The sequence below is a fragment of the Halichoerus grypus genome, chromosome 4, assembly GCF_964656455.1.
Source record: "Halichoerus grypus chromosome 4, mHalGry1.hap1.1, whole genome shotgun sequence".
NCBI classification, from domain to species: Eukaryota; Metazoa; Chordata; class Mammalia; order Carnivora; family Phocidae; genus Halichoerus; species Halichoerus grypus.
In genome coordinates this window covers 112964677-112986847 of record NC_135715.1, presented here as the reverse complement: position 1 = coordinate 112986847, position 22171 = coordinate 112964677, and positions in this window count along the sequence as shown.

The following is a 22171-nucleotide window of genomic DNA, read 5'->3' as shown; positions in this document are numbered from 1 at the left end:
CTTCTTTGGAAAAATGTCTGTTCATGTCTTCTGCCCATTTCTTGATTGGATTCTTTGTTCTTTTGGTGTTGAGTTTGATGAGTTCTTTATAGATTTTGGATACTAGCCCTTTATCTGATAGGTCATTTGCAAATATCTTCTCCCATTCTGTCAGTTGTCTTTTGGTTTTGTTGACTGTTTGCTTTGCAAAAGCTTTTTATCTTGATGAAGTCCCAATAGTTCATTTTTGCCCTTGCTTCCCTTGCCTTTGGCGATGTTTCTAGGAAGAAGTTGCTGCGGCTGAGGTCGAAGAGGTTGCTGCCTGTGTTCTCCTTTAGGATTTTGATGGACTCCTGTCTCACATTGAGGTCTTTCAACCATTTGGAGTCTATTTTTGTGTGTGGTGTAAGGAAATGGTCCAGTTTCATTCTTCTGCATGTGGCTGTCCAATTTTCCCAACACCATTTGTTGAAGAGACTGTCTTTTTTCCATTGGACATTCTTTCCTGCTTTGTCAAAGATTAGTTGACCATAGAGTTGAGGGTCCATTTCTGGGCTCTCTATTCTGTTCCATTGATCTATGTGTCTGTTTTTGTGCCAGTACCATACTGTCTTGATGATGACAGCTTTGTAGTAGAGCTGGAAGTCTGGAATTGTGATGCCGCCAGCTTTGCTTTTCTTTTTCAACATTCCTCTGGCTATGCGGGGTCTTTTCTGGTTCCATACAAATTTGAGGATTATTTGTTCCATTTCTTTGAAGAAAGTGGATGGTATTTTGATGGGGATTGCATTGAATGTGTAGATTGCTCTAGGTAGGATTGACATCTTCACAATATTTGTTCTTCCAATCCATGAGCATGGAACGTTTTTCCATTTCTTTGTGTCTTCCTCAATTTCTTTCATGAGTATTTTATAGTTTTCTGAGTACAGATCCTTTGCCTCTTTGGTTAGATTTATTCCTAGGTATCTTATGGTTTTGGGTGCAATTGTAAATGGGATCGACTCCTTAATTTCTCTTTCTTCTGACTTGTTGTTGGTGTATAGGAATGCCACTGACTTCTGTGCATTGATTTTATATCCTGCCACTTGACTGAATTCCTGTATGAGTTCTAGCAGTTTTGGGGTGGAGTCTTTGGGATTTTCCACATAAAGTATCATATCATCTGCAAAGAGTGAGAGTTTGACTTCTTCTTTGCCAATTTGGATGCCTTTGATTTCTTTTTGTTGTCTGATTGCTGTGGCTAGGACTTCCAATACTATGTTGAATAGCAGTGGTGATAGTGGACATCCCTGCCGCGTTCCTGACCTTAGGGGGAAAGCTCTCAGTTTTTCCCCATTGAGAATGATATTCGCTGTAGGTTTTTCATAGATGGCTTTTATGATATTGAGGTATGTACCCTCTATCCCTATACTCTGAAGAGTTTTGATCAAGAAAGGATGCTGTACTTTGTCAAATGCTTTTTCTGCATCTATTGAGAGGATCATGTGATTCTTGTTTTTTCTTTTGTTAATGTATTGTATCACGTTGATTGATTTGCGGATGTTGAACCAACCTTGCAGCCCAGGGATAAATCCGACTTGGTCATGGTGAATAATCCTTTTAATGTACTGTTGGATCCTATTGGCTAGTATTTTGGTGAGAATTTTTGCATCCATGTTCATCAGGGATATTGGTCTGTAATTCTCCTTTTTGATGGGGTCTTTGTCTGGTTTTGGGATCAAGGTAATGCTGGCCTCATAAAATGAGTTTGGAAGTTTTCCTTCCATTTCTATTTTTTGGAACACTTTCAGAAGGATAGGTATTAATTCTTCTTGAAATGTTTGGTAGAATTCCCCTGGGAAGCCATCTGGCCCTGGGCTTTTGTGTTTTGGGAGATTTTTGATGACTGCTTCTATTTCCTTAGTGGTTATAGGTCTGTTCAGGTGTTCTATTTCTTCCTGGTTCAGTTTTGGTAGTTGATACATCTCTAGGAATGCATCCATTACTTCCAGGTTATCTAATTTGTTGGCATAGAGTTGCTCATAATATGTTCTTATAATTGTTTGTATTTCTTTGGTGTTGGTTGTGATTTCTCCTCTTTCATTCATGATTTTGTTGATTTGGGTCATTTCTCTTTTCTTTTTGATAAGTCTGGCCAGGGGCTTATCAATCTTGTTAATTCTTTCAAAGAACCAGCTCCTAGTTTCGTTGATCTGTTCTACTGTTCTTTTGGTTTCTATTTCATTGATTTCTGCTCTGATCTTTATTATTTCTCTTCTCCTGCTGGGTTTAGGCTTTATTTGCTGTTCTTTCTCCAGCTCCTTTAGGTGTAGGGTTAGGTTGTGTACTTGAGACCTTTCTTGTTTCTTGAGAAAGGCTTGTATTGCTATATACTTTCCTCTTAGGACTGCCTTTGCTGTATCCCAAAGATTTTGAATAGTTGTGTTTTCATTTTCATTGGTTTCCATGAATTTTTTTAATTCTTCTTTAATTTCCTGGTTGACCCATTCTTTCTTCAGTAGGATGCTCTTTAGCCTCCATGTATTTGAGTTCTTTCTGACTTTCCTCTTGTGATTGAGTTCTAGTTTCAAAGCATTGTGGTCTGAAAATAGGCAGGGGATGATCCCAATCTTCTGGTACCGGTTGAGACCTGATTTATGACCTAGGATGTGATCTATTCTGGAGAATGTTCCATGGGCACTAGAGAAGAATGTGTATTCCGTTGCTTTGGGGTGGAATGTTCTGAATATGTCTGTGAAGTCCATTTGGTCCAGTGTGTCATTTAAAGTCTTTATTTCCTTGTTGATCTTTTGCTTAGACGATCTGTCCATTTCAGTGAGGGGGGTGTTAAAGTCCCCCACTATTATTGTATTGTTGTCGATGTGTTTCTTTGCTTTTGTTATTAATTGCCTTATATAATTGGCTGCTCCCATGTTAGGGGCATAGATATTTACAATTGTTAGATCTTCTTGTTGGATAGACCCTTTAAGTATGATATAGTGTCCTTCCTCATCTCTTATTACAGTCTTTGGTTTAAAATCTAATTTGTCTGATATAAGGATTGCCACCCCAGCTTTCTTTTGGTGTCCATTAGCATGGTAAATGGTTTTCCACCCCCTCACTTTAAATCTGGGGGTGTCTTTGGGTCTAAAATGAGTCTCTTGCAGACAGCATATCGATGGGTCTTGTTTTTTAATCCAATCTGATAGCCTGTGTCTTTTGATTGGGGCATTTAGCCCATTTACATTCAGGGTAACTATTGAAAGATAGGAGTTCAGTGCCATTGTATTGCCTGTAAAGTGACTGTTACTGTATATTGTTTGTGTTCCTTTCTGGTCTATGTTGCTTTTAGGCTCTCTCTTTGCTTAGAGGACCCCTTTCAATATTTGTTGTAGGGCTGGTTTCGTGTTTGCAAATTCCTTTAGTTTTTGTTTGTCCTGGAAGCTTTTTATCTCTCCTTCAATTTTCAATGACAGCCTAGCTGGATATAGTATTCTTGGCTGCATATTTTTCTCATTTAGTGCTCTGAATATGTCCTGCCAGTCCTTTCTGGCCTGCCAGGTCTCTGTGGATAAGTCTGTTGCCAATCTAATGTTTCTACCATTGTAGGTTACATATCTCTTCTCCCGAGCTGCTTTCAGGATTTTCTCTTTGTCTCTGAGACTTGTAAGTTTTACTATTAGATGTCGGGGTGTTGACCTATTTTTATTGATTTTGAGAGGGGTTCTCTGTGCTTCCTGGATTTTGATGCCTGTTTCCTTCCCCAAATTAGGGAAGTTCTCTGCTATAATTTGCTCCATTATACCTTCTGCACCTCTCTCTCTTTCTTCTTCTTCTGGGATCCCAATTATTCTAATGTTGTTTCGTCTTATGGTATCGTTTATCTCTCGAATTCTGCCCTCGTGATCCAGTAGTTGTTTATCTCTCTTTTTCTCAGCTTCTTTATTTTCCATCATTTGGTCTTCTATCTCACTGATTCTTTCTTCTGCCTCATTTATCCTAGCAGTTAGCGCCCCCATATTTGATTGCACCTCATTAATAGCCTTTTTGATTTCTACTTGGTTCGATTTTAGTTCTTTTACTTCTCCAGAAAGGGTTTCTCTAATAACTTCCATGTTTTTTTCAAGCCCAGCTAGTATCTTTAAAGTGATGATTCTGAACTCTAGATCTGACATCGTACTAATGTCCGTATTGAGTAGGTCCCTGGCAGTCGGTACTACCTCTTGTTCTTTTTGTTGAGGTGATTTTTTCCTTCTTGTCATTTTGTGCAGAGGAGAATAGATTAATGAGAGAACAAAATGCTAGCAGGGTAACAACGTCCCCAGAAAATATACTCTAAACAAATCAGAAAAGACCTGAAGCAGTGGGAAAAGAAAGGGAAAGAGAGAAAAAAGAAAAGGAAAGAAAAAAAGAAAAAAGAAAAAGATAAAGATAAAAACAAACAAAAGCAGAACAAAACAAAACAAAACAAAAACAGAATGTGATCAAATATGATCAGGCTGGATTATAGATCAGTGCCACACACTAGATTTTGGGTGTATTTTGGTCTGTTAAAAGAAAGTCCCTCCCAAAATTTTAAAGAAAGAAAAACTTATATATGTACAAAAATAAGGGTTGATATGATGAAGGGATGGAATATGACTGTAAAGATGGAAATTGTAAAAAATTTTAAAAAAGGATTTGATAAGTTGTTTGAAAAAAGAAAGAAGAGGATTAAAAAAAAAAAAAAGAAAGAAAGAAAAAAGGGAGAGAATGTGATCAGGCAGGGGAGTAGAAAAAAACCATACACTAGAGATTTAGAGTATATTTTGATCTGTTAGAAGAAACTATCTCAAGATTTTAAAGAGAGAACAACTTATATATATATGCCAAAAATACGGGTAACTACTATGAAGGGATAGAATATGACTTTAAAAATGAAAAATAAAAATGTTTTTTTTTTTTTTTAAAAAGGGATTGATAAGATGTTGGTTGAAAAAGGGAAAATGAAAAATTCAAAAAAAAAAAGAAAAAAGGAAAAAAGAAAAAAAGACAGTTAAAAAAAATAATTAACTTTGAAAGACTAAAGAATCATGGTAAAAAAGCCATGAATTCTATGTGCAGTGTTCCCCTAGCGCTGGAGTTCTGCCGTTCTCATTGATCGGTAAACTTGGTCTTGGCTGGCTGTTCTCACTGATCTTCTGGGGGAGGGGCCTGTTGCCGTGGTTCCCAAATGTCTTTGCCGGAGGCAAAATTGCCCCGCCCTTGCCGGTCCGGGCTGAGTAATCTGCTCGGGTTTGCTCTCAGGAGCTTTTGTTCCCTGCAAGCTTTCCGTACAGCTTTGGAGGCGGAGAGTGAAAATGGCGGCCTCCCAGTCTCCAACCCGGAGGAGCCGAGAACTCGGGGTCCCGCTCCTCAGCGAGCCCCCAGAGAAAAGCAGTCAGTCACTCCCGTCTCCCCGGTCTCCGGCCACACTCCGCGCTCACCCGGCCTGTGACCGCGCCTTTCTATCTGGCACCCGACCCCGGGTGAAGTCTCCAAACCTAGCAGATCCCCGCGGTGCGCTCCCGCGCCTCTCCTCCCGGGGGAAGAAGGTGAGTCTCCCCGGATCTGCCGCTTGTTGGGTCCCTGCTGGAGGAGCAGTGGCCCGACTGTGCCGCGGATCACGGTCTATGACAACCCCGAGCTGAGAGCCCGCGCCTGGGCTCCGTCTCTGCAGCCGGCTTCCCTGCTCCGATACCTGGGAGCTCTGCCGCACTCAGGCACCCCCGGTCTTTCTGTGACCCCGAGGGTCCTGAGACCACACTGTCCCGCGAGGGTTCCACCCCCCACTTCGCCACCAGAGTGACGTCCCTCAGCGGAGCAGACTCTAAATGTTCCGATTTTGTGCTCCACGGCTCTATCACTTGCCAGAAGCGGCCGACGGAGGCCCCTCCCCCGCCGTCTATCCTCCCGAATATCGCCTCGGATTCACTTCTCCGCACGTCCTACCTTCCAGAAAGTGGTCGCTTTTCTGTTCAGAGAGTTGTTGCTCTTCTTTTCTTTGATCTCCTGTTGAGTTTGTAGGTGTTCAGAATGGTTTGATCCCTATCCAGCTGAATTCCTGAGAGGAGACGAAATCCAGGTCTCCTACTCCTCCGCCATCTTGCTCCGCCCCCCTATTTTTCGTTACTTTCTGAGGAACTTCCATACTGTTTTCCAGAGTGGCTGCACCATTTCACATTCCATTTTATACACCATAGGTGCTGATATCTTCCATTTGCCCTCGCAGACCCACTCTCCCTTAGTCTTTTTTCACACTGCCCTTGCCCCAGGAGGCAAGGACTACTGCAAAGAGCTTTCTTCCCTGTTAGCTTACAATTTGGTTTAGCCAGTGGGGGCTCCAGGAAGTTGGAAAGAGGAGGTGATGTGAGGTTAGTGTATTTATTCCCCAGCATCTTCCCTGCCAGGTTGTTAGAGGTTGGCCATGTTCCTCTGTTGAGTGTACAGCTCCTGGCATAAAGCCCACACCATGAAGTTTCCCTCTAAGTTTCTAGTAACTGATTCTTTCCCTTCTCCTTCTGGTCTGAGGTTTGTAAGCATGGGTGTGAACCCTCAGATGAAATTTCATCTCCCTTGTTGTTTTTCCTAAGCTCTTCCCACACTATAATAAATAACCACTTTCTTAAATTCTCTTTAATTCTGTAGTTTGAGTGTGCCATTTTTGTTTCTGCCAGGGCCTTAATTTATGTTTTTAAAATCTACTGAAGGTATTCAGAGGATATTCTTTAGGTTCTCCTTTGTCTTACAACATAGATTTTGTTTGCTGTTTGTTTTAAATTCTCTAACTATAATTGCTGTCATGGTCTGCCTGCTGAAATCTCTGCCATGAACAGCAATCCGGGGACTATGGTGATGTTGGCGGTGAGAGGAAGATTTTCATTCTCTGTTTACTTCAGAACATCTTTTCCTTGCTGGGATCTGAGATGAAAACAGCTCTCCCATTACAAACCTCTAGAACATTTCCTGTGTAACATCACTAAATATCCTTCTGGCAAGACCATCTCAGGATGTAACTATTTAACCACCTCACACCCAGGACAGACACAGCTAAAATAGCATCTTGACTTAGGAAAGCCTACTATGACATGGACACTGACCATCTGCTCCCCATTCACTGATTGTAATAAAGTAATTATCTCTCTCTTTCCATATAATTTAGGGGTGAGAGGAGACACTATCATCTCCTCCCATTTACATGGAAAAATATGTCACATTTTGGATTTGTTAGTTAACAGCAGGGACAACTTTGCACATTAAAGTTTTCTAGCAAAAACCCTCTAATTTGTACAATATTTAAATGCTTCTTCTGACATAGCTCATGATTTTTTTAAGTCACTGTTTGTCTTTTGCATTTTAAATCAGATTCAATTATGAAAATACCTTTTCTTTTCCATGAATATCAGAAGCCTCTACTAACTACTTGTTTGGAGAGAAATTTGAAACAGATTCTACTTATATATTTATTTATATTATACATTATATTTATATATTTTATATGTGTTATATTATATTTATGTACTTATATAGAATATAGTCTATTCTTTTTTATTTTAATTTTCTTTTTTATTAAGGTATAATTGATGTATAACATACTAGTTCCAGGTATATAACATAATGATTTGATATTTGTATACACTGTGAAATGATCACCACAATAAGTATAGTTACCATCTGTGACTGTAGAAACTTATAAAATTTTTTTCTTGTGATGAAACTTTTAAGATTTACTCTTTTTAGCAACTTTTGAGTATGCAATAGAATATGATTGACTGAAGTCACCATGCTGTACATTATATCCCTATCTCTTATTTATTTTATAACTGGAAATTTGCATCTTTTGATCCCCTTTACCTGTTTTGCTCACATCCCCAAACTCTGTCCCCTTTGGCAACCACAAATCTGTTCTTTATAACCATGAATTTTGTTTGTTCATTTGTATTTTAGATTCCACATATAAGTGAAATTATATAGTATTTGTCTTTCTCTTTCTGACTTATTTCACTTAGCATAATACCCTCAAGATCCACCCATGTTGTCACAAAGGGCAAGATTTCATTCTTTCTTATGGTTGAGTAATATTTCATCATGTATGTATAACCACATCTTCTTTATCCATTCAACAATCAACAAGCACTTAGGTTGTTTCCATATCTTGGCTTTTGTAAATCATGTGTCAGTGAAGATAGGGGGTCATTTATCTTTCCAAATTAATGTTTTCATTTTCTTTGGATAAATTCCCAGAAGTGAAATTGCTGGATCATAGGGTATTTCTATTTTTAACTTTTTGAGGAACCTCCATACTGTTTTCCACAGTGGCTGCACCAGTTTACATTCCTACCAATAGCACACAAGGGTTCCCTTACATAGGCTATGGTTTATGTATTTTTAGGTTTAGCCTTCTTAGTTATTAATTTGAGTATTCTTATAAAGTGTGTTAGTAAAATCATTGATAGCCAGATTTCTAGATGGAAGTTTTATGGCTGGTGAAATATTTGTTTTCATGTTCAAGAGACCTCCGCATGTCCTTGCAGTCCTTATAGTGATTTCACACATAAATGGGACAACCTTTACTTGATTAGAATACTTCATTAGTCTGAACATATCTCACCTTGAACTTGTCAAGTAATTGAGGTATTAATTTTCTTCCTTAGATCCTTCAGTCATGGACAAAGGGATGGTCAATAAATTATGTGATTTGGAGGAATGCAATGAAAGGAATTTTTAACACTTTCTGGCATGCAAAGCAGTGTTGCTTTTCTGACTGCCGTGACCTTTTATTCCTATGACATTTAAAACTAAACTTTAGGCACTATAGGGTATTAATCTTTAGTGAAATATTTTCCAAATCAGTGTTATTTCTTTTTTTAATTTTTTATTATTATGTTATGTTAATCACCATACATTACATCATTAGTTTTTGATGTGGTGTTCCATGATTCATTGTTTGCATATAACACCCAGGGCTCCATGCAGAACGTGCCCTCTTTAATACCCATCACCAGGCAAATCAGTGTTATTTCTTTAGATCAGTGGATGGTAAACCATGGGCCATGGGTCAAATCCTGCCTGTTTTTATATGACCTCTGGGTTAAGAATGGTTTTATATTTTTGTTAAATCAAATTAAAAATTAATTTTATAATGTGAAAATGATATGAAATTCAAATTTCAGTGTCCATAAATAAAGTTTTATTAGAATGCAAACCACATTCGATTACATATCCATAGCTGCTTTCACAATGTAATGGCAGCATTGAGTAGTTGAGGCAGAGACTGCAAAATGTAAAAATCTCTGGCCCTTTATAGAAAAGTTTGCTGACCTTGGTTTAGATAACCAAATGTAGTTTTTCTTTACCTAAAATATTCTAACTGAAAATCTCTTGGTATCTATTGAATCAAAGATTTTCACATTATCATCCCAAGTTTTTTTTACCCATAGTTTTATAAAGGATAAGAGGTATGGCAGCATTACTCCCACAGCAAGAGCCATAGCTGGGAAGATGATAGAATCATATGAAATGGTTTAGAGGTCATTCTCTTGTTTCGTTATCAAGTATGGCATATGACATGGTACCTTATATTTAATAGTCCTTCGGAATATCTTCAAAACTTTATAAAGGACCTTTTATTCACCTCAATGTGGAGCAACAACAAGAAAGGGTACTAAGCCCTTTTACTTCAATCTCACCATATGCCTTATGAAGTAAAGACTACTGTTATATAAAAACCATTACTATCCATGCCCACTTTGTGTATAAAAGATACATTTATAAACATAGTGTCAATATATTTTCCTCATCTTTGTACTCAAAATGGGCCCCAGCAAGTATGAGAACAGGTGCTTCAATTATGGTCTTATCCAGGACTCTTGATTCTTGATGGACAATTGCACATAATATCTTTATTTGTTTTTTTCCCCCTTGCAATCTAGTTCCCAGCAGGAAATTTACTGAGCTGCCAACTTAAGATCATCTAATTGACTCAGAAAGAATCTGAATGAGTTTCTAAATATCCAACTGAAATCAATTGTGACTCTCTTTATTTTAGGCCCCAGGCAGATTGAAATTGAGACAATAAATGGAAGCACCTCATTCTGAAAGAATGAGAGTTGGCAGCTTCACAGCAAGCACCACATACATACACTCACGTACACCCATGCATATACACACACAGGACACACACACACTCATTTGCAAGTCTTATATTCAAAAAGAATACATGACCAGATATATGTTTGGCATTTTAAAATCTCTAGCTTTCTAAGATCCATGATGTCAGCAATCTAGAAAACATTTGATTCAGTAGAAGGATAATATTGAGGAGTGTTGGTGGTCGTGGCAAACTATGACTAAATACAGTTAAATTATGTAAAGACTTTTGGGCTCTTAGTTTCTACCAAAGGTCTTGAGACTCTAATTTTTTTTTTTTTTTTGCAGTCTATTTTCCATTTTACTCACGGAAAAGGTTTTCCCAAGGTTCATCTATTTGTGTACATTTTATGTTTAAATGTTTTCATTAAATTCCAATTTGTGTGAAATAGAAACAACAAAAATTTCAAACAGCATTGTTACGGGTTTAGTAGCCCATCTGCCATTCTCTCCTCTTTTCCCAACAGAGAAGGAATGACTGTGAGAATAAACAAAGGGTTTAACATCACCCTTCAATGTTAGAATTTTAAGTCTCTGAATCTTCAGGATGGAGGGACCTGACTGTTGAGTTTTTACTGTGGTTTGTAATGATGACACTATTAGAAACTCTGATGAGAGGTGAAGAATTATAGCACAAATTATAGTAAGCATTTAGTAATTACACAAACACAACATGAGCTATTGTTTCCAGAAGGAGGTTTAATGGTGGAACACAGAAGTCTGGTGCTGGGCAGAGAGAAAATTATTTCATTTCAGATTCTTACAAAGGAGACTCTTTTTTCAGCAGTGGAGTTCAACACGCCCTATCCCTACCCCTCCAAGAGGAAAGGAGTGTGCTGAAGAGCTCCAAGAATATAGAAAAACACAACAGTCAGATTATACACAAAGAAAAGCCATTTCTGACTCAGCTAGGAAAGCAGAAGCCAGCATTTTGCAAATCACATTCGAGGGAGGAACATCGTTAGGGAAAATTTCAAGACAAGGCTTGGAAAGGAGTTTTTCCCCCAAGCCCAGTTTATGCCCTTAGACCAATAAATACCAAACAGAGTGTAGAACTGCAGGGAACACACTAGACCAGAGCACACTGGTTAATGGTTATTTTTAAGTGTTTCTCACTGGAAGTTGATACCATACAATTGCATAATTTTCATAGTTGTGTGTGATTATACTAAGCTAAATGTATTCAAACTTAAGGGCTGTTCTTTTTAAGATGGAGAGACTTAAGTATTAAAAATTGTTAATAATTGTTAATAAGTATTAAGACAATATTTAATCTTGATATTCAGTCTCATGAAGAATATCAGAATATATGTAACATTCTTTCCCATTGTCTTCAAAATTACTGCAACCAATATTAGATATTGTAGGTGGTAAAAAAAAATATTAAACAAAACACACGTGTATTTAAAAGAGGATACTGGGAACCTGAATATCTTTTTTTCATAAAAGCAGGACCTCATTAGAAGGCAACATTGTGAGCCAGGGGACACTTTGGCCCTATAGTCAGGCAGAGTTCTAAACCTGGTTCTTCATTATCCATCACCCTAAGCAAGGTACTTGGCACCCTAGATATTATTTCCTTATCTGTTACAAGGGATGTATGGATTTACTAGGACTGCCATAATAAAGTATCAGAACTGGGGTGGTTTAAAACAACAGAAATTTATTGTGTCCATTCTGGAGGCTGGAAGTCCAAAATCAAGGTATCAACAGATGGGTTCTTTTTGAGCGCTTTGAGGGGTAATCTGTTTCATGCATTCCTCCTAGACTCTAGTGAGGACTGGCAGTCATTGGCATTCCTTGCCTGTAGATGCATCACTCCAATCTCTGCCTCTGTCCTCACATGGCATTTGCCCTGTGTATGTGTCTAAATTTCCCCCTCTTTTTATAAGGACACCAGTTATGTTGAACTAAGGTCCACCCTAATGACCTAACCTTAACCTGATTACATTTGCAATTTCTCTATTTCCAAATAAGTTCACATTCACAAGTATGGGGGTTAGGACTTCAGCATTTATTTTGGGGGACACACATTCAACCATAATAGTGGTTAATAATCAAATACCTTCCTCAGAGCAGTAAGGGAAGGATTAAATAAATTAATGATGCAAAGACCACTGAGAACAGGTTTGTGTCCATGAGAAAAACAGTTTATGGGCTCCCCAAATCCATCATGTTTGGCTTTGTAATATAGACAGACTCTGGGCTTTATCCACACCACAGCTCTGCTACCACAGCTCAACTCCACTTGTTATCTTGGCAAATTATTATTATCATGATCATGATTTATGACTTATAATGTTGCCTTAACATTGCTGCTTCTGTTTGGGTGTGTCAGCTCTTTGCAAAGCTTGATGCTGCTCATAAACTTTCTCTCTGTTCTAACTGTTCCAGGTTCTGCTTGGAAGTGGTATTGAGCTGGTATGAACTGGAAATTTGAGTGACTGTGTGAACACAAAGACAGATGGCAGGATCCCCACTGGAATGTGTGGCCAGCACATGGCTGCTATTTGTTTTCACTCTCTGGTAGTCAGCACACACACTGCAACTGTAATGCAGCTGATTTACTCCTATAACTTTTCAGGACTATGGGGCAGTGAATAGCAGAGGTTAACTGGATAGGCTTATTTCTTAAAAGGAAGCAAAGAATCTAATTTTTTGGGAACAGGATATATGAGGCAAGGTCCCTAGTGAATAAGTAGAATATTTTTTATTTTCAAGAGAGACTTGGAAGCCAAACTTCTGCTTCTCATATAATTCTGACTTGTTTAACTTTTTCAATGTTTTCCTGTCATTTTCAGGCTAATTTCCGAGTTTCTTTGCATCCTTTGCAATCTAGTTCACAATCTGGCTCCTGAAACTTTTTCAGATTCATCCTGCCATCTTTTGCCTCTCATGTTACCAACTTTCTTGTGTTCCTGAAACATGTACAATTTCCTTAGAACAAAATTTCCTTCACTTGGATGGATAAATTCCACCTTCTTAAAACTTCAGCTCAGGTTACACCTCTCCAGGGAGTCTTCTTCATACCCCACCCTCTCCTCTGCTCCAACATGGAATTATTGGACATCTATCTTACTGTTTCTCAAATTATGTTAAACTGTTTTCATTTTTCATCTGGACAATATCTTTTTTATTTTGAATTTTTGGATCAACAAAGTAGTGCTCAATAGCTTCTAGCTAAATTGAGTTTCATAAGAACAAATTTTTTAATCTCCTTTTCTCTTTCTTTTTTATATCACTTAGAAAAATCAAAGATGTGAGATCCTATTTATTTCTCCTTTTAAAGAGCAAACTTTTTTCCTTCAATTTGGGAGGACATAAAAAATTCCTGGAGAACAAGAGGTAGACTAAATCATATCTGAAATGCATTCATTCATTCAACAGATATTTACTCAGTATCTTCCATGCAATCCTTGTTCTGAACCATAAGGAACTCTCACTATAAAAGGGGCAAAACATGTAGAGATAATTTTAGTATGGTGGATGAGAGCACCAAGAAGTTACTCTCATACTAGTATAATCAAAGGTTTCCAAAACATAAAAAGAAAGTCTTGCCTTAAAACTAGCTGAATGAATTTGTTTCAGCTTTTTCCATTTTTCATATGTTCCATAACTATCTCTAATCTTGTTTTCACCCTTACTATTCCACTTAAATGGCTTTGTTAATGTCAACAATGACCACCGTGTTGCCAAATTGAGTGATTATTTTTCTTTTTATCTTATTCAACCTGTCAGTGAAATTTGTCATATTTTCTCATGCCTTTTCAGAAAAATTCTATTCTTTTGGTTTCTAAGATACCTCACTTTCCTGGTTTTTCTACCATACCTCTGACAACTCATCTTCAGTCTCCTTTGCCGATTCTTTTAGGTGACCTAGAGGCAGATATACTGTGATTCTGGGGAAGCCTAAGCTTCAGGACCCCTCCATCACATGGCCACCTTCCAAATCCCCGGACAAAGGACTCACGTGGTCATAGGTTTTTGCAAAATTTGCAAAAGTAAATTATTTTAACCACAAAGGTTGAGTCAATAGTCTCTTTCCAGTTTAACTCCCCCATCACACTTGCCATCGGGTTCAGTGGTATTGGATTATCTATGAGCACTTTTGGAATCTGGTTAAAGGAAAATTGAGTGGAAGATCTGTTTGCTTCAGATTTAGTGGGTTACAATTATATAGATCATAGTCATGTCTGTTTAGTAAGTTTATTGCCAGTTATCCCAGTGGCCAACTCACCTGCTCTTGTGACATGAGGGTGCAGGGCAAAGGTAGTGCTGTGAAATGAATGTAGCTCTAGCACTGGATGACTATGGGTAGTGGAGGAAAATAAATGCTAGAGGAAAGACACAATTATGTTTTTATTCTCCCAGTGAAAATTAATATTACAAGGTCTTTATAATATGAAAAGGCAATCAGAAGATGCAAACAAAAAGTAGGAGAAATGAGCATTTAACAGTGGACCAGGCAGTTAAAACTTGCAAATATACAATTTCCCCAGATTTTGTGATGTTAGTGATATTTACTTTGCTTTTTATATCTGAAATTTATTGTAATTAATTTATCATTCTAATATGTCTAATTTTGTATTAATAAATTTTCATAATTATCTCTGAAGAGGTCCTCCCAAATTCCATAAGCCTAGTAAAACCTAAGTTTACTTGATTATTTGTTTTTTGGGTGTTGAGTTTGAGAAGTTCTTTATAGATCTTGGATACCAGCCCTTTATCTGTAGTGTCATTTGCAAATATCTTCTCCCATTCTGTGGGTTGTCTCTTTGTTTTGTTGACTGTTTGCTTTGCTGTGCAGAAGCTTTTTATCTTGATGAAGTCCCAAAAGTTCATTTTTGCTTTTGTTTCACTAGCCTTTGGAGACATGTCTTGAAAGAAGTTGCTGTGGCCAATGTCAAAGAGGTTATTGCCTATGTTCTCCTCTAGGACTTTTATGGACTCCTGTCTCACATTGAGGTGTTTCATCCATTTTGAGTTTATCTTTGTGTGCGGTGTAAGTGAATGGTTGAGTTTCATTCTTCTGTATATAGCTGTCCAATTTTCCCAGCACCATTTATTGAAGAGACTGTCTTTTTTCCACTGTATATTTTTTCCTGCTTTGTCGAAGATTATTTGACCATAGAGTTGAGGGTCCATATCTGGGCTCTCTATTCTGTTCCATTGGTCTATATGTCTGTTTTTGTGCCAGTACCATGCTGTCTTAGTGATCACTGCTTTGTAATATAGCTTGAAATCGGGCAACGTGATACCCTCAGCTTTGTTTTTCTTTTTCAACATTTCCTTGGCGATTCGGGGTCTTTTCTGATTCCATACAAATTTTAGGATTGTTTGTTCCAGCACTTTGAAAAATGTCATTGGAATTTTGATCGGGATGGCATTGAAGGTGTAGATTGCTCTGGGTAGCATACACATTTTAACGATGTTTATTCTTCCAATCCATGAGCATGGAACATTTTTCCATCTTTTTGTGTCTTCCTGAATGTCTTTCATAAGTGTTCTGTAGTTCCTAGAGTATAGATCCTTTACCTCTTTGGTTAGGTTTATTCCAAGGTATCTTATGGTTTTTGGTGCTATTGTAAATGGAATAGTTTCTCTAATTTCTCTTTCTACAGTTGCATTTTTAGTGTATAAGAAAGCAACTGATTTCTGTGCATTGATATTGTATCCGGCCACATTACTGAATTGCTGTATGAGTTCTAGTAATTTGGGGGTGGAGTCTTCTGGATTTTCCACATAAAAAATGGGCAGAAGATATGAACAGACATTTCTCCAAAGAAGACATACAAATGGCTAACAGACACATGAAAACATATTCATCATCATTACCCATCAGGGAAATTCAAATCAAAACCACATTGAGATACCACCTTACACCAGTTAGAATGGCAAAAATGGACAAGGCAAGAAACAACAAATGTTGGAGAGATTGTGGAGAAAGGGGAACCCTCTTACGTTGTTGGTGGGAATGCAAGTTGGTACAGCCACTTTGGAAAACAGTATGGAGGTTCCTCAAAAAATTAAAAATAGAGCTATCCTATGACCCAGCAATTGCACTACTGGGTATTTACCCCAAAGACACAGATGTAGTGAAAAGAAGGGCCATAGGCACCCCAATGTTCATAGCAGCAATGTCCACAATAGCCAAACTGTGGAAAGAACCGAGATGCCCTTCAACAGACAAATGGATAAAGAAGATGTGGTCCATATATACAATGGAATATTACTCAGCCATCAGAAAGGATGAATACCCAACTTTTACATCAACATGGTTGGGACTGGAGGAGATTATGCTAAGTGAAATAAGCTAAGCAGAAAAATTCAATTATCATATGGTTTCACTTATTTGTGGAACATAAGGAATAGCATGGAGGACATTAGGAGAAGGAAGGGAAAAATGAAGGGGGGGAAGTCAGAGGGGGAGACAAACCATGAGAGACTATGGACTCTGAGAAACAAACTGAGGGTTTTAGAGGGGCGGGGGTGGGTGGATGGATTAGCCCGGTGATGGGTATTAAGGAGGGCACGTACAGCATGGAGCACTGTGTGTTATGCGAAAACAATGAATTGTGGATCACTACATCAAACACTAATGATGTATTATATGGTGATTAACATAACATAATAAAATTAAATAAAAAAAAAAAAAAAACCTAAGTTTACTTCTGAGTCACCCATGACTGCCATCTTAGCCTACACATTTTTAAATCCTTTCCTAGGTGATATTGCCCATTCCCATAGTTTTAAGAACTATTTATATGCACATTTGTTGATTGATTTGATTGATTTTGATCATGAAAGAGCTGGAACCTGGAATATTTTTAAATTACCTTTTAAATTTTTATTAGATTTTTAAACAATAAAAATAATTCCATTATTTTTTTAAAAAATTCTCTCCTCAGGGGAAAGAGGGAACCATAATTTTTAGCTTCCTTAAATGCTTACATTATTTATTCATGTTGAAATGTCTAGATATGTATATGTCTCTATCTCTGTATGTATGTCTATATCCACACTCACACATGTATACACACATGTTATCTATATATGTATATATGTATACATATATACGTACCATAGATATACACACAAATATTTGGATATAAATAAACACACATATACAAACATATAAAATATGAAAATAGGATCATCTATAGGATTCTGATTGTTTTAGAAATATATATAACATCATCAGTTTATTTCCATGTCAGACCATACAGACCTAATTCATTCTTTCATTCCCTTTAATGACTGCAATTTTTAACTGGTAAACCATTTTATATTATTGGAAGGAGTAAGGGAGATCTCTACCTCAGAGCTCTATCAAGCTAGATGATTACTGGTGACCTCATCCATATGCCATTGCAAGCATATACTTAATGTGGGATTTAATATGTGGCCAGGGAGCAAAATCAGAAAGCTGAGGGTTGATTTGTTAACTAAAGAGTCTTAAAAACAAACAATTGGGTGGACAAGTTTTTCTTTCTGATTTCTGATTCATTTGGCACTTGACTTTTATTAAAGGGTGACATTGAAGGTAGCCTTCAGGACAATATTTGTTTTGTCCCTAAGGCTAGCAGAATAGGCTATGAACTCTGGTTCCAATTCAAAGTATAACCCTTAGAAAATGATCCAACCTCTTTACTCCCCCTCATGTCATCTTCTCCAAATTTTTAAATTACACAGCAGTTAGATCTTAAAGAATACAATTAAATACATTATTTCAGGGCTTATGATGATCTGAGAAATAAACAGTTCTTTTGTTTTTATATGTTTAACTAAATTAGATGAGTGCAACCTGCCAACCCCTTTAGCATTTGAATTTTAAGATGAGGAAGCAATTCTGGGGGAAAGGAAGTTTTCAGAAGCAGGTGTAGAGACATGGAAGTAGGCTGGAACTGACTGAAAGAAGACAGATTTATTGGCAGGTTGGTAAGAGTCTGGAACACTTGGAAGGGGTTACAAATATTCTTGAGAGAGAAGAGGGACTCCAATTAGTAGCATAGATATACTTTGAATTCATTCCACAGGGTTGCTGTACTGATTCAGAATCATCAACAGCTTTATTTTGTATGTATATATGCAGGCATTATTTATTTCAGTTAATTATGGTATCAAATCATTTAACCTTTTGGTTTTTATATATACCCTATCTTTGTAGCATTTTTTCTTTTATCTATTACATTCCAGAGAAAAGCAATTATTTGGGGTCAATATATAGACTTTGGTCTGTCAAGTATTGAATTCGGATCCTCCATAAGTACAAGGTTTACCTTCAACTTGGCCTTTGATGCACATTTGCAGGTAAATGGGAGAGATGCATGTATGGGAGGTTTAGGAGAGACTATTAACTGTGAATGGGATATGGTTGGATTTATCACAGAATAAAGGCACCCTGATAAGAAGCAAAAGTGAGAGGAAGAGTGTATAAGCAGATAATAACTGATACTGCGCAGAGTAAAGGAGTGCTACTGAAAGTGTGTGCATCATTGCATGTCTGAATGTCTTTTACCTCTTGTACATGCTTGTGTATTTGTGTCTTCCTGCCTATGTATGTGTCTATTGTGTTTTCACATATTTATGTGAAGAACAAATGGGTTCATCCAAGTGAATTCTGAGACCTCTTCAAGGTCTGGAGTTCTATAACTCTGTGATTCTGTGTTCGTATATGTCGGTGTATGTCTGGTATAAATGTATTCTGTGTGTTTATTTGTTGCACTGTATATGCATGGTTGCACTGCAGGTTAGTGGGAAGAAGTCTCTCCCTCATCCTGTGACCTCACTGGAGTCAAGCAGATGAATGTCTGACTTGCTTTCTTGCTTCTGGCCATGCTTAGAACTGTCAAACCTTGGGAATTGTCATGGAGTGAATCAAAGTTGATAGCAACTGTGATGATGGTTAATTTTATGTGTCAACTTGTCTGGGCCACATGGTGTCCAGATATTTGGTCAAACATTATTCTGGGTATATCTGAGGGGTTTTGGGGATTAGATTAACATTTGAATCAGTAGACCGAGTTAAGCAGATTGTTTTCCCCATGTGGGTGACCTTCATTTAATTAGTTGAAGGCCTAAATAGAACAACAAAAACAAACAAACAAAAACTGACCATCCCATGACTAAGAGAGAACTCTGCCTGCTTGATTGTTTGAGCTGGGACATCCACATTGGTCTTGACCTGCTTTTAGACTCAAACTGAATCATCAGCTGCTCTTGGATCTTGAAGACTGCCAGCTAGAATTGAAACTACATCACTGTCTTTCTTGGGTCTCCAACTAGCTGACTGCAGATCTTGGTACTTTTCAGCCTCCTTAATCACATGAGCCAATTCCTTGATTTTATATTTATATATACATTTATATATTGCGTTTAATATGTATGTAAAATATACTTTATATTTTGTATATTTATTAAATATATATAAATATAAAATGTTATATATTAGTTTATTTATAATGTATAAATAATAAATATATATGTTATATATATGTGAATAAGTATATATATCTCTTATTGGTTCTGTTTCTTTGGAAACTGACTAATAAAGCACCCAAAAAACCTGTTAGGATGTGGTATGCTTCTGGAACCTTGCTTAGCAATGGGGCTTTAAGAGTGGCTTCTGGGGAAGCCTAGACAGAGGAAGGGAGGAGGGTCTGAGTGATTCACAACTCCCTTCCACCGCTTCTACCTGGCATTCGTTCAAGAAAGGAGGCAACTCAAATCAAGATTATAGTCATTTGGACTTGCCTAAAATATGTGCAAGGGAACTTTCAAACATATGTGAGGAGCGGCCCCTAAATTTCTTATACCTAATAACGGCCCATTCCGGAGTGAATTATTATTTCCCCTGCATAGTCCCTTCTTTTTCTATTTATCCCTCACCTTCACCCTGAAATATAACTATGTATTTAAGCCTCTTATGGTTTTGACATTCCTAAATAATTCAAATGTTAGAAATGGGAATAAATTGAGGTATTTTTAAAGAAGGTCTTATAGAAAGTATTTCTTTGTCAATTTCTAATTTGTTTTGACTTAGATAACATGTTCCAAGGCAGATTTTTCAATCTCATGAAACAGTATTGGAAAAAATGAAATGAGATGTTTCAGTCCTTCTACCTTCTCTCATCACATTTTCCTATATTTTAACTGCATAGAAGAATGCCAAACTAAAAAGCTACAACCCATTCTAGAAGGAACATTGATCCTTTACCAGGACTTTGACATGTTTCTGGGCTCTTCTAGCCAGGGATTCGTTGGGATTGTGATAAGCCACATAGCGCTTGCAGAAAAGAAACTGGAATCTGATTATTAGAAGGTGGTTACATTTAATTCAACACTCAACACCTCTCGGCTGGAGATAGAATTCCTTGGTGGCTCCTCCTTTGGCCACATGGCCCAGATCTAGATGTGCACCAGTTCTTTCAGTGATTTCTTTCTCACTTAAGAATGATCCCTTGCTCTCAAGACAGGAGACAGCATCTTCTAATGTTTGAATGTTTTATGTTTTTATTTGTCAGTTTTATTATTTATTATTTGTTTATTTAGTGAGTAAAGCAATAGAAGTTTATTAAGTAAAGATATAGAAAAAGCTCTCAAGAGTGGGAGGGGTCCCGACAGCGTTACCGATGAGGGCCTTTAGGGTTGGTCTTTATAGAAAGCTAACCAGGGAACTTAAATCCTTTTAACATCTCTATTTATAACACCTTCAATGTCTTACTTCCTTTTTAGGGTCTGGTTATTCTTTGTTGGCCACAGGTGATTATCATAAAGACACCCACCCCACACGACCCACCCCACATGCCTAGGACAAAGTGGTCCTCCACCCATGCCTAGGGCAGGGTGGTCCTCCACCCCACAGTTTTAATTTTTCATGCTTTTTTAAAAGATCTTCCATATATTTTTATCTTATTATTATTTTTCATTTTAATCCCAGTATAGTTAACATACAGTGTTATTATAATTTCAGGTGTACAATATAGTGATTCAACAATTCTATACATTATTAAGTGCTCATCATAATAACTGTTCTCTTAATCCCCCTTCATATTTCACCCACCCACCCACCCATCTCCTCTCTGGTAGCCATCAGTTTGTTCTCTATTATTGTTAAGAGTCTGTTTTTGGTTTCTCTCATTTCTTTCTCCTTTACTCATTTGTTTTGTTTCTTATATTCCACATATGAGTAAAATCAGATGGTATTTTTCTTTCTCTGACTGACTTATTTTGCTTAGCATTATATTCTCTAGCTCCATCCATGTTGTTGTAAATGGCAAGATTTCATTCTTTTTTTGTGACTGAGTAATATTTCATTGTATATATTCTTTATCTATTCATCTATCCATGGACACTTGGGCTGCTTCCATAATTTGGCTATTGTAAATAATGCTGCAATAAACATAGCAGTGCATATATAATTTCAAATTAGTGTTTTTGTATTCTTTGGGTAAATACCCAGTAGTGGAATTACTGGATCATATGGTAATTCTATTTTTAATTTTTTGAGGAACTTCCATACTGTTTTCCATAATGACTGCACCAACATGCATTCTGACCAACAGTGCAGAAGCATTCCATTTTCTCCACAACCTCACCAACACTTGTTTCTTGTGTTTTTGATTTTAGCCATCTGGCAGGTGTGAGGTGATATCTCATTGGGATTTTGATTTGCATTTCCCTGATAATAAGTGATGATGAGCATATTTTCATGTGTCTGTTGGCCATCTGTAGATCTTCTTTGGAGAAATACCTGTTCATATCTTATGCCCATTTTTTAATTGGATCATTTGGAGGGGTTTTGTGTGTGTGTGTGTGTGTGTGTGTGTGTGTGTGTGCTGGGTTGGATAAGTTCTTTACATGTTTTGGATACTTATCCTTTATTAGATTTAGCATTTGCAAATATCTTCTCACATTCAATAGGTTGTCTTTCTGTTTTGCTGATTGTTCCCATTGCTGTGAAGAAGGTTTTTATTTATTTTTATTTTATTTTTTTAAGATTTTATTTATTTATTTGACAGAGAGAGACACAGCGAGAGAGGGAACA